A 12036-nucleotide genomic window follows, 5' to 3' on the forward strand; every position below is an offset into this window, starting at 1 on the left:
GCGCACCACCACGCGTATGTCCGCGCTCTCTCACGCGCCCATTCGCACAGCGCTACTGGCTTGGCGCCTCCTCTCCATCTTGCTCTTAACAGCGCAAAATGTAGACGAGAGACGGGACAAGAAGACACCACAAGCGCTGTATCTCTCCATGCTCCCCCAACTAAGGCTTACGCCTTAAAATATATCACGCAATCGAACCGCGGCCAACACAACGCGCAACGACAGGTGCGAGTGCTTAAACCACTCGGCCACAGCTTCCAATGCTTTCGCCGTGATATGATCGGATTTTTATAGATACCACGTGCATTTGCACGACTGTGTTTCAAAAATCGCTTGTGGGATAGTGTTACGCCATGTGTAGAGAGTCGGGATGGGTATCAATCGAAAGCCGTGTCTCCGGACTACATACGCTGTAGCGGCTGCTACAGTAGCAGCCGTAGTTTTATAACAGCTGCCGTTTTAGAGCGCAGCTCTTTGGCGTCCGATCCTGGGTTTCGCGTCGTCGTCGGCGTTGTCGTCGGCCTCGTAACCAGCTCCGCCCCCCTTTCATCCCCCCAGCGCTAGCAGCGACCGACTGATACCGCTGGATGCCGCTGACGCCGCTAGAGAGTCAAGATAACGTGACTGCATAGAACACCGTCGCCGCCATGCAGAAAGAGGAGGAAAGGGTCCCCCCCCCCCCTGTTCTTGTGTGGCGGATAGGGCGCTCTTCAGTTGCCGACGCGCCGGTTATTTCACGTAGGCCCCGGCACGTCGACGAATACGTGACCACCTTCCCACGGCTAGACCTGGTTCTTAGCGCTGCGGAAGCGAGGGTATCATATTGTTTGTGTCGGCATCGGCGGCGTTGTCCCTGAAACCAACTCCGCAGCTGGGGTTGACTCACTATCGGCGTCAGCGGCATCAGTCATTCGCTGCTATCTCTTCCCTCCTCCCTTTATCGTGTTGTCCGCTTGCTGCGCGCGCTTCTGCCCCCATCGTTTGCCGCTGGGTGTACACGCCGCCCCCCTCCCCCCTCTTCCTGCGAGTCTCCGGTTGTCAAAGCGCCGGCTCGAACTTAAAGGGACCCTGAAACGATTTTGGCGATTTTCTACAAACGTACTGAGTCGTTAGAGTACGTTCTTCTGATCATTAATTGATGCATCTAAGTGCTCTGCGTAAAGCGTGTAATTTATTATAAGGTTTTAAAAATACCCATCGCTGCCGATCGCAGCGCACTGCTCGGCGGAATTTTAAGCCGCCCCTACCCATATGATGCAAATAACCCATATTACGTCACATGGGCGAGCTATCTGATTGGCTGACCAGGGCACGTGGTCGATAATTTTTCCAACTTTATGGTGAACAAATGATGCTCGTAATAGTTGGAATGTTAGTTACTTTGTTTTTGTAAAAAGAAAATAACTTAAAGAGAATACATAAGAATAGTTTTTTAGTACACTTCAGCACTTCCGGCACACAGCAAGTGTCGCCTGCTTGTGTTACAACGTACTCCATTTTGAAGAGAGCTCCGCGGTCAGAGTCGGTCTCAGTCTTTTCGCGAGCACTATGATTCGACTTTGTTGCCTTGTGGACTGCAAACCTAGCGACCTGCAAACCGCGAGTCCAGTATTAGGGCAAACGCAAGCGCAAGGGGACAGGGTCTGGCCGCTTGACTGTGCCGGGATGAGCCACGAGATGAGCAGAAGGGCAAATGTGAACGGTCTGCACGGTGCAGCCACCTGGTGGCACAGAGCTCAACCATACACAGTAGCAGCAACGAAGTGTATTCTTTGCTGCTGGTGTGTATTTTTCGCAGGAGTGTAATCATCAACACGTTGATTTATAAATGTTTAAAATGCTTTACACTTGGTTAGAGCAATATTAGCGCTTTGTTTGACTGGTTAAGCGCTGCGCCAGCAAGTGTCTGGACCGTACAGACCGATCAGGCTGCTCACGTACGTCTACGCTAAAGTTCCTTCATCAGCTTGAGTTTATGCCTGCAGTCATTTGCCGAAATGACCAGCTTGCCTGTTTTTAGCGGAGTACCGGACACGTTCGGCGCTACGACAGAATGCTCGCAACGCACGCTGCTTCGATAGCTCTCGGTCGACGGCCAAGCGGCTAGCGGAGAGGTCTCGCGCGGGAGGGGGCGTGCTCCTAAACAACCGGAAGTGAGCGATGTGACGTCGCATCGTGACGCTGAACCAGTGAAGGCGGAGCTTAGCGCCGCTCGCTCGGCGAGCGAGTTGAGGAGGAAAAGCATAGCTAGGGAGGAGGGTAACTTCTAATCGCTTGCAGCTCCATTAATACGTAACGCTTCACTTAAATTGTGGTGCGAATGTTCTACTTAAGCTGTACCCTACGCGCCTACAAAATTTGTCCGAACCGTTTCAGGGGCCCTTTAAAGGGGTGGAGACATCAAAATTTTCGTTCATGCGTTTGTTGATTCAAACGTTGCGTCATGCTTCGGGGAGCACGATACACACAGCGGGATTCATACATATCCGATAAATAATTTAACAATAGCATTATTATACTGAGCGATTTCGGTTTCTGGGCTCCGGGGGATGCTATGACGTCACAGAGGAGGAATCGCAACATGGCTTGGTCACGTGGGCCACAAAAAATAGTGACGTAAAACTATGCTGCGTCGTCTGCTCGCGCATACGCGTGCTCTGCCAGCAGAGTTCAACTGGCGATTCGAAGTGCATGTCGCGATTATTATATTTATTGCTAAGAGCGACAACAACGGTAAGAAAATATTGCGGCTTGTGAGGGTCGGTGATTCATTCCGAAGCGCCGTAAGCTTTAGCTTCGAAGTGAACCGGAAAAGGCTTAGCCACGATATCGGCGGCGCCGAATGATCAGAGGCGGTGAAGCTGCCGTCGGTGCACAGAGTGACTACTCCTCGGACGCTGATTGGCCGCTTCGCCGTACGGCTGCAAATGGGTCCCGGGCCCCTGCTCTGTACGGCTAGGAAATCTCGCCGTTCGCGAGCAAAACCGCCGTCGCACGGGGGCCCGCGAACGGCAAACGGCGTGCGGCGAGTTTCCGTGCCGGCAACGTGGACGGGCCTTCACATTGAGAAAGGCCAAGCGAAGGAGAGACCGCTCCGAGCTGCCGAACTATGCGACTATGCGAGGAGAGAAGCGGACAACACGAACGCCGCATATCCTGGTCCCTTTCGGAGTCGGCCGGCTACTGTTTTACACTAAAACGTGCAAAGGCCCGTCAGCACGGCAACTCGCCGCACGCAGTTTGCCATTCGCGGGCCGCCGTGCGGCGTTCGTGTTGCCCACTTCTCTCCTCCTGTGTCCGTGTCTGCACGCCTTACCACTTCTTTGCATTAAGAAAGGATTTCTATATGCCTGTAGCTCGGCCATAGTGGAGGCTATGCTCGGTCGCTCGGCTCACCAGGCTCCGTAATCGGCATTTCATCGCTACTCATCATACGTCACGTTTTTGTGCTGGTGTGCTATGACGTCAATATTTTCGTTCCTCCACCTTGACGTAGTAGCTGCCGCGCTAGCGATGGGTCTCGACTACGAGAAGGAGTTTTTAATGACTTTTTGGAGCTGAATTAAAATTATTTTGAAATGTTTGCAGCGTCCGATACCTCGTTCTGGGTGTCCTTGCATACGGAAGCAGCCTACAACATGCTTTTTAAAGCCTCAAAATTTGGTGTCCCAACCCCTTTAATTCCTTTCTTCGCTCCTCCTTCAATGCAACCCCTGTGCGGTGGCAATCAGAGAGCCAGATCGGTGGCGGCGGATCTGTATATGTGCACCGCCCGAGCCGAAATTGCCGCTGCCGTTCGCCCTGTGCGGTGGCAATCAGAGAGCCAGATCGGTGGCGGCGGATGTGTATATGTACACCGCCCGAGCCGAAATTGCCGCTGCCGTTCGCCACTGCGAAATTATCTGCCAGTTCTTTCTGAGCCATGAGCGAGACGACCGATGGAAGTCCTCCGTCTGCTGCTGCTGCTGCTGCTGCTGCTGCTGCTAAACGAGCTGCCAGAGCAGAGGCCCAGCGCCGTCGCCGTCAGAATCCAGAGGTGCGTGCCGCCGAAGCAGAAGCTTACCGTCGCCGCCGTCGAGATGATCCAGGAGTACGCGTCGCCGAAGCAGAGGCTAAGCGCCGCCGCCGAAGCGGAGGCTCATCGCCGCCGTCGAGAAGACCCTGCCGTTCGCACCGCCGAAGCGGAGGCTCATCGCCGCCGTCGCAGAGAAGACTCTACCGTTCGCGAGGCCGAGGCCAAACGCAAACAAAGGCTCGCAAACAGTCAGGGTGCAACAAATGCTTTCCGGCGACAGTTTACAGACAATCCGTTTGGAAGTTTGTGTTCCGTGTGTGATCGGCTCTGGTTCCAAAATGACGTGAAACCGCTTCCGGATACGTGCCGTGAGAATCTCCGGTGTGCGTTTCCCAACTCGGACTTGTGTCAATTCAGACTGTGTTCTTCATGCATGCAATCTGTGCGGAAAGGTGACATTCCTCATTTTTCGACAACAAACGGTTACAAATATCCCTCGAGGCCAGCGCACCTTCCACAACTTAATGCGGTGAGTGTAAGACTCGTATCTCCGCGAATCCCATTCATGCAAGTGCGACGACTGATGCACGGCGGAGGCCAATATGGCATTAAGGGTCCAGTTGTGAACGTTTGCGTTGACGTGGACGAGATGGTTACATCGTTGCCCCGTGCCATCGAACAAGACCGCGCTCTCAATGTGCATCTGAAGCGGCGTATTCTCGCGAAGACGACCTACTTGGCGGGGGCAGTGAGAAAATGTGATTTGCTGCCGTGGCTCAAGGTGCTTTGCGATAGCACACTATACAAGCACTACAACATCAAGTGCGACTTTGCCCGTTTGGGTGATATCACTGAAGTGGACAAGCAGGACGAAATTGAGTCGCTCCCGGAATGCGCGGACCTCAACGATCCCATCCAGGCGGCCACAGCCATGACGTTGGCTCAGCACACCTTGATATGGGATGAAGACAAGTTTCTTGTCATTGCTCCCGGTGAGGGAAAGAAGCCCCTGAGCATTCTTTACGACGAACATGCGGAGGAGCTCTCATTCCCACAGATTTACCTCGGTGAACCACGCCGAGTGGACGCCAGTGCCAAACCAACCGTCTTCACGCACGCCATGAGCGAGATCCGCAGGTCTGATCGTCGAGGTGCCACCCCACAACACGTACTGTACATGGCCATGAAAGTGTTTAGGCACCGAGTAGCCAGCGACATGTCTGTGGCCTTCCGCAACGTCAGAGCGGTGGAAACCCTAACGAAACAACAGCTACTCGACAAGGACTTCGTTCAGGAAGCGGTAGAACATGACATGGCTTTTATGCATGGCATACCCAATACCGTGCAGTACTGGGCCAGGCGCAAGAAAGACCTCTTTGCCATGATCCGCCAACTGGGTAAGCCTACGGCGTTCCTCACACTGTCTGCCTCGGAATTGCACTGGCCCGAGCTGTTAGTGTTGCTTCAGCGACTTCGCCTACAACCTGATGAGAATGCAGTTCCCGTAGAGGAAATGAACAGCATTTATCGTGCCCAGCTAGTAAATGACGATCCGGTAGTCTGTGCCATCTACTTCGACCGCCTGGTGCGCATCATTCTAAACATACTCCAGAATACCCGGATATCCCCCTTCCGTAGTGGTCGACTACTTTAAACGCATCGAATTTCAACATCGCGGGTCGGCACACGCGCACATTCTTCTCTGGCTTGATGATGCCCCCGATGAGGAACTCTCCATGCACATGCCCCGAACTCTGGAAATGGCCACTACTCTGCTTTCGCTGGACACCACGTACTTGAAGCGGGAGCGCACGCAGGTGCACCAACACACCCACACCTGCTACAAGCGCAACAGCACCAAGTGCCGCTTTAACGTCCCCTTCATGCCCATTGATGAACCCATGGTCGTAGTGCCTTTCCCGAGTGTGGAGAGTGAGGCGCAGAAGAAACACATCGAGATGCTCCAAATCAAGTACCAAGCCATGCACCAGGCTTTGGAAACGACCAACTATGATTCACTACAGCAGTTCTGGGAACATCACGGCATCACGGACAGGGAGCAGTACATTTCGGTTCTCCGAGCAGGTACACCTCGTCCCACCGTCATGCTACCCCGTACCGTGCAGCAAAAGCGGGTTAATTACTTTAACCCATGGGTGGCGTCCGTTCTAGATTCAAACATGGATCTTCAGATCGTGCTCGACACGTACGCGTGTGCTGCCTACGTGGTAGAGTATGTAAATAAGGCCAATCGAGGTATGTCCAATCTGAACCGTGCGGTGCAAGAAATTGTCAAGGATAAGGGGGACATGGATTACACGCAGGCACTGAGACACTTGGGCGTGAAGATGCTCAATGCGATCGAGCTCTCAGCACAGGAGGCCGCCTGGTGTTTGCTCAAGCAGGAATGTCGCAGGCTAGTCGCAAAATTGTCTTTGTAAACACTGCCTGGCCTGAGGAAAGGACGCGCATCCGGAAGTCTAACGCTCAAATGGAGGAGGAACGCTTGGACGAATCTAGCACGGACGTTTGGAAAAGGACTATGATCGAGCGCTACGAAGACCGCGCGCCTGAATTGGAAGCCGTCACTCTGGCAGAGTTCGCTACAGACTACAACATCTACACCTGCAAGAAGAGAGTTCAGCGAGTGATACTTCGCTACCGCGGTTACTGCATCGACAATTCAGTTAACTTCAAGAGAGAACATGTCCTACTCTTCTTTCCGTTTCGTAAGGAGGTGAACATCTTAGACCAAAATTGTTTCGAGCGGCTATACGAGGAAAACACTGACGTCATTCGGGAGCACAAATCACGCTATCAGAGTGATGTTAATATTGAAGACCTCCGTGCGGTTTGTAATTCCCTGATACGACCCAATAACGAGGAACCGGAGACGGCTTCTGAGATTTCCGATGTGACCGTGCACCCGGCAGCCATGGAGAACGACGACTCTGATCTCCAAGACATTGGTGCAGTCGAGTCCAATGCCCCGTTTAAACAATGCCCCGCCGTGTGCACGCGCCAAGACATCATGAGCAGAGATCAGTACCTGGACACCATGCGGAAGACAAATGATGAGCAGTACGAGATCGTCCGAGAAGTCCTACACCGACTGACAACTCCGAACTCTCCACCACTGCAAATATTCTTCACGGGAGTGGCTGGATGCGGCAAAACATTTGTACTGCGCCTGATCATGGACCTCTACAACAGGTACTGTAACCCTGCTGGCCCATACAATCTAAACGCATATGTGGCTTGCGCTACAACAGGAAAGGCGGCGGTGGCACTAGGCGGAGTAACTGTGCACGCAGCGTTCAAGCTTAGCCTCAAGACAGACAGCGGACTCAGGGACAACGAGTTGAACACCTTCCGTTATGCTTTCAGGAATGTCAGATGCGTGATTATCGACGAAGTTAGCATGATGTCTGCTGATATACTTCACAGAATCGACTCGCGGCTCCGCTCCATCACCTGCAAATATCTGCAGCCCTTCGGAGGGTTGGACGTCATTCTCTGTGGGGACCTGCGTCAGCTTCCCCCCGTTCGTGCAGCTGAGGTGTTCAAGCGCGTCAAAACAGACGACGTGTTTAACACAGAAATCGCGTGGCACCATCTCGCCTACTTTGCACTCATTAAAGTGGTACGACAAAACAATCTCAGGTTCTCCACGTTGCTTTCCAAAATTGGAGATGGTGTCGAATTAGACCCCGAGGAAATCTCGCTTATCGAGAGTCGGTTCGTTCCACAGCAGGAAGCAGAAGCTTCTTGCCCCGGTGGCATACGCTTGTTCTACTCCAACAAGGAATCTGATTACTACAACACAACAAAGGCCATAGTAGCACAGGATAATGCTGTACCATGCACGGCACAGGATACAATCGTTGGGTGTAGGTCTATGCAAGATCAAACAGAGGCCATGCGTAAGGTCGAAACGTTACCCAAGGCCGAAATAGGAAATTTGCCAGCAAATATAATGCTGTGCATTGGCAAACCTTACATGATCACCCTCAACGTGGATGTTTCCGATGGCCTTGTTAATGGATCGGTGGGAACACTGAAATTCATCGAAAACGACACCCATGGGAAACCGCTACGCATATGGTTGCAGTTCGGGGAGCTTGGCTCCAAACTTGCGATCGGAACCGTAGCGGCCGCAAAATCACACCAGTTACGCAAGCTCAACAGAGACATTCAACCGAACTGGATACCGATTGAAAGGCGTACCGTCACCTGCGTTATCGATAAGAAGACGAAGGTATCGGTAAGAAGATGCCAGCTTCCTTCCCGTTGTGCAGGCGAGCGCCATTACCATTCATAAATCACAGGGTGGCACATATGATGAAGTCGTGTACTCCTACGCCAAGAATCATCCACAGAAGTTGGTATACGTGGCACTGAGTCGCGCTACAGACATCAACGGACTCTACCTGACCAATGTTGACAACGACTTCACATTCTACCACGGAAAAGCCAATCCGGACAGAAAGCTAGCCGATGAATTTCGTCGGTTGCAGTCCCACAAACTTGACACCATCACGCCCAAGTGCCTCGCCATGACTGAACAGCGCACTACTTGTTGATCTCCGCTCTTAACGTACGCTCCCTTGCCGCACATGCCAAGGACGTACACCACGATCACATTCTGCGCCATTCCTCTGTACTTTGCTTTGCTGAAACCTGGATGGATCCCGAAGAGCCTCTCGAAATCATAGATTTCCTATACTGCTGTGGTGCTCGCAGAGACCACAACAGAGCGGCGGGAGTCGCTATCTACTTGCGCACAGGTCTCTCTGCAATACCAGTCGAAATGTTTGGCACGTCACATGAAGTTGGCGAACTGTGCGCCGCAAAGTTGCCCAACGGCTTGCTGGTAGTAGCTGCCTACTTCGCCCCTACCGCACTCACGAAAGACATCGTGCACTTCCTGCAACTCGCATTAACCGTCCATCGATCCACACCGATGTTAGTAGTGGGGGACTTTAATGTTGACATAAACACAAACAGCAATTTCCTAACACTTATGCGGGAGAACATCCCGTTCCTCTCGCTCGTAACGCGTCCCACGGCTGTGACAACCTCGCGAGGCACTTGTATAGATCTCGTCTTTGAGAATCAAGCATTGGTGTACCAAGTCGAACATATATCAGTCTATTTCTCCGACCACAAAGCTTCCTTCATGACTGTCAAGAACTGTTAGTGGAGTCTTTGTTAAAGGAATACGTGTGAAAAATAAAAAAAAAATTCTGTGATAGCGCATACATGTGTTGCTCGATTTCTTTGCCTCAATCTATCGAAAAGGTGAAACAGCTTATTTGCTGCGCTCAAATTTCGCATTAGGAAGTAACGTAATCGTCGGTAATTTTTTTTGTATTGTCACTATGCCTGTGGATCTGCACTCTCTGTAGCAGGTCTGTCTGTAGGAAAGCCCGCAAAACTTGGAAAAGTCTTGCGCGACTCGTTGCAGCGGCCCTTTTCACGTGCTTTTGCGGGCTTTTTACGGCCTTGAAAAAAACTTTTATGTAACACGTTTACAGCAACAGAAAGATGAATCGGGAATTTTGCTTGATGGCCTGCAATTTTCTGATTGACAATTTTGCCCTGATTATAATATTTGAGAAGTTAATTAATAATGACTATTCATGTCGTTAGGCAAACTACAAAAAAAGATAGCCTGACTTGCTCCAAGCGATGGCAAACAATGTTACCTTAGTTCTGACCAGCTACGTGGGACTCCCTTTATATAGTCAGCGATAGGTCAGGGGTTTCATTAAAAAATGCTTGTTGCAAGGTCCGTGTATACATGCGCCATCCAATCATATATTCTGAACTTCCCTCTTTTCCTTCCTTCTCCTTGCTATTAACCGTAATGTCACCGGCTTAACTTCCTCTAGGTGACGTGGTCTTCACTCAGTCGCTGTAGTACCGTGAGCTCCAAAGGCTGGGGGTGTTTGGGGTGTACGAAAAGGCACACCTGATACAAAGGGTACACTGATGCATTTCATTGTCGATATTGAATATTTAGTTCTTCTAACAGCTAGCCTAGCGTTCCAGGTCATGCGTCACTTCCAGCGAACCACAATGGAATTTTTTTTCTCTCAGTTTCGGTATCAAAAACGACTAATTTGGCAAGCTTCTAGTGACACTTTCGTTCTTATCTCAAACGTCAAATTTTGCTCGGGGGCTCCTCATATGTACACCATCTTAAACGAGGCTTCTTACGCAGCCCAAAATTTCGCTGCAGTTGGCCTTTAACAGCTTTGGAGCAAACTAGAGGGTTGCTATGAGAAGGGCTCAAACTGCTGTACGCAAAGATACATTTGAAGGTTCCTTAGCATACTTGTGTGCTCACTTTGCGTTTCTGGCCGACATCATCAAGAAACTAGAGTGCTCTGGCACAACTTTGATTCCGAATGTGGGGTTCACTTCGGATGTTCAGGAAAGGTTCACCACCATCCCCCAATGGACCTGTTGCTGATAGAGTTAGTTCGAAACTTCAATCTGTCTCGGGTAAAAAATCCCCTGTTCTCGGTACTGACAGAATTGTCAAAGTTTCTGACAGGCAAACATGCTGCAATTCCTGATGGCATTGGATCATCCAACGTTCTGAAGTACAATTATGTGCATCTAGGTTCGGTGGATGTTTAAAGTTTCTTTTCTTCATATGAACCAATATTGGTGAGATAAGGCACAAAATGAAACCTGAAAATATTAGAATGGTGCTTGTTTGGCACTGCTTTCACAACTTGTGGTATCTAGCCACACTAGATTTCAGCTAAATCTCATAACCTTCGAAACCTGTATCATTCTGTTTTATTGAGAAAGTAAAATTAATTTCACAAAACGGGGATTTAGTGGGCATTGCTCCTTAGAAAGTCATAATTGATCTTTAGATGCACAGCATAAATTCTTAATTGAGCCGATACATGCCTAAAGGACAGTAATTGGCACCTATAGATGTCTTAACTCTTTCATTGTCGCTAGAAATATGCTCATTTTCAGTATTTTTATGGTTTAACATATTATTTCAAGACGTAGTCACCAGGTATACTGTGATACATAAAATTATAGCCTGATCACTAGTGTTTTGAATGGATGTGTAGGAGTAGTAATTTCTGACAATTTTTGAGAATTCTTATGTGAAACTACTAAGAAGCACCTCAAGAACCCAAATGAAAGTAATAATTTGCAATATGTAACTACTGAGAGTAAAAAAAAAAAAATCTGAAATATACAAAATGTGCACCTGGTTCATAGTTCCCAACTTTTGCAAGTCAGATCATGCAAAAATAATTGTAGAGATTTGTTGGCATCAATACGAGCCTTAGTGATGCAGGAAAGCAGTAGCCTTTCAAATGGGAAAACAGATCAGTTGCTATTGTACAGGGTGCATTTGTTTTTACTCATTGCAGCAGGCATACGGTTTGTTTTTTACTGTAGGCTCACGAAGCACTGGTTGTCAGGTCAGAGAGCATGCAGGAGCTTCCTCATTCTTGATTATGGTGTTCGATCCACTTTTCTGTGCAAGCAAGGTGGCCTAGCATGAGTTCAACTGGCACTGGAGCCTCCACATGCTTTGTTCAGTTCCCTTACAGCGGTGTACAGTAATGTGGAGCGTTGCACAACATTGTATAGTAAGAAATAAGAGCACTTGCATAGGTGTTGTTAAAAATGTAAGTGATTAGACAGCTAGTCAAGCTTTAGTCGAAGGTCAGTTTGAAATCGACTGCGTGCTCTTGTGCGAGTAAAAACCTGACACGACTGGAATTTTCGTGAGCTTTTTGTTACGCATCCACTTGTATTTAAAAAGTAAAATATTGCACAGCGGCTGCTCTACGTCTGCACTCTCTGAAACTGAGCTTTTTACGAAGCCCAAAATTTTGTTGAAATTTAGCTTTAAGCAGTGCTTCTTTTAAACATTCAGCAAGATGTCTTCATTGTTCCTGCTAAAAGCAATCTTTTCAAGACTTAGTTATCTATATTCGGGAGTTGCATCTTCACTTTAAATATTGCCATTTTCA

The 12036-nt window shown here is 49.7% G+C and overlaps 1 protein-coding gene and 1 pseudogene across 1 annotated transcript in view; both read left to right on the forward strand.

Moving 5' to 3' along the window:
* jub (LIM domain-containing protein jub) overlaps nucleotides 1–12036 on the forward strand; it is a 103919-nt gene that overhangs the window by 67691 nt on the left and 24192 nt on the right. The window lies entirely within an intron of this gene.
* Nucleotides 7992–9241, forward strand: LOC139056370 (uncharacterized; annotated as a pseudogene).

The sequence above is a fragment of the Dermacentor albipictus genome, chromosome 1 (genome assembly GCF_038994185.2).
Source record: "Dermacentor albipictus isolate Rhodes 1998 colony chromosome 1, USDA_Dalb.pri_finalv2, whole genome shotgun sequence".
Taxonomy (NCBI): Eukaryota; Metazoa; Arthropoda; class Arachnida; order Ixodida; family Ixodidae; genus Dermacentor; species Dermacentor albipictus.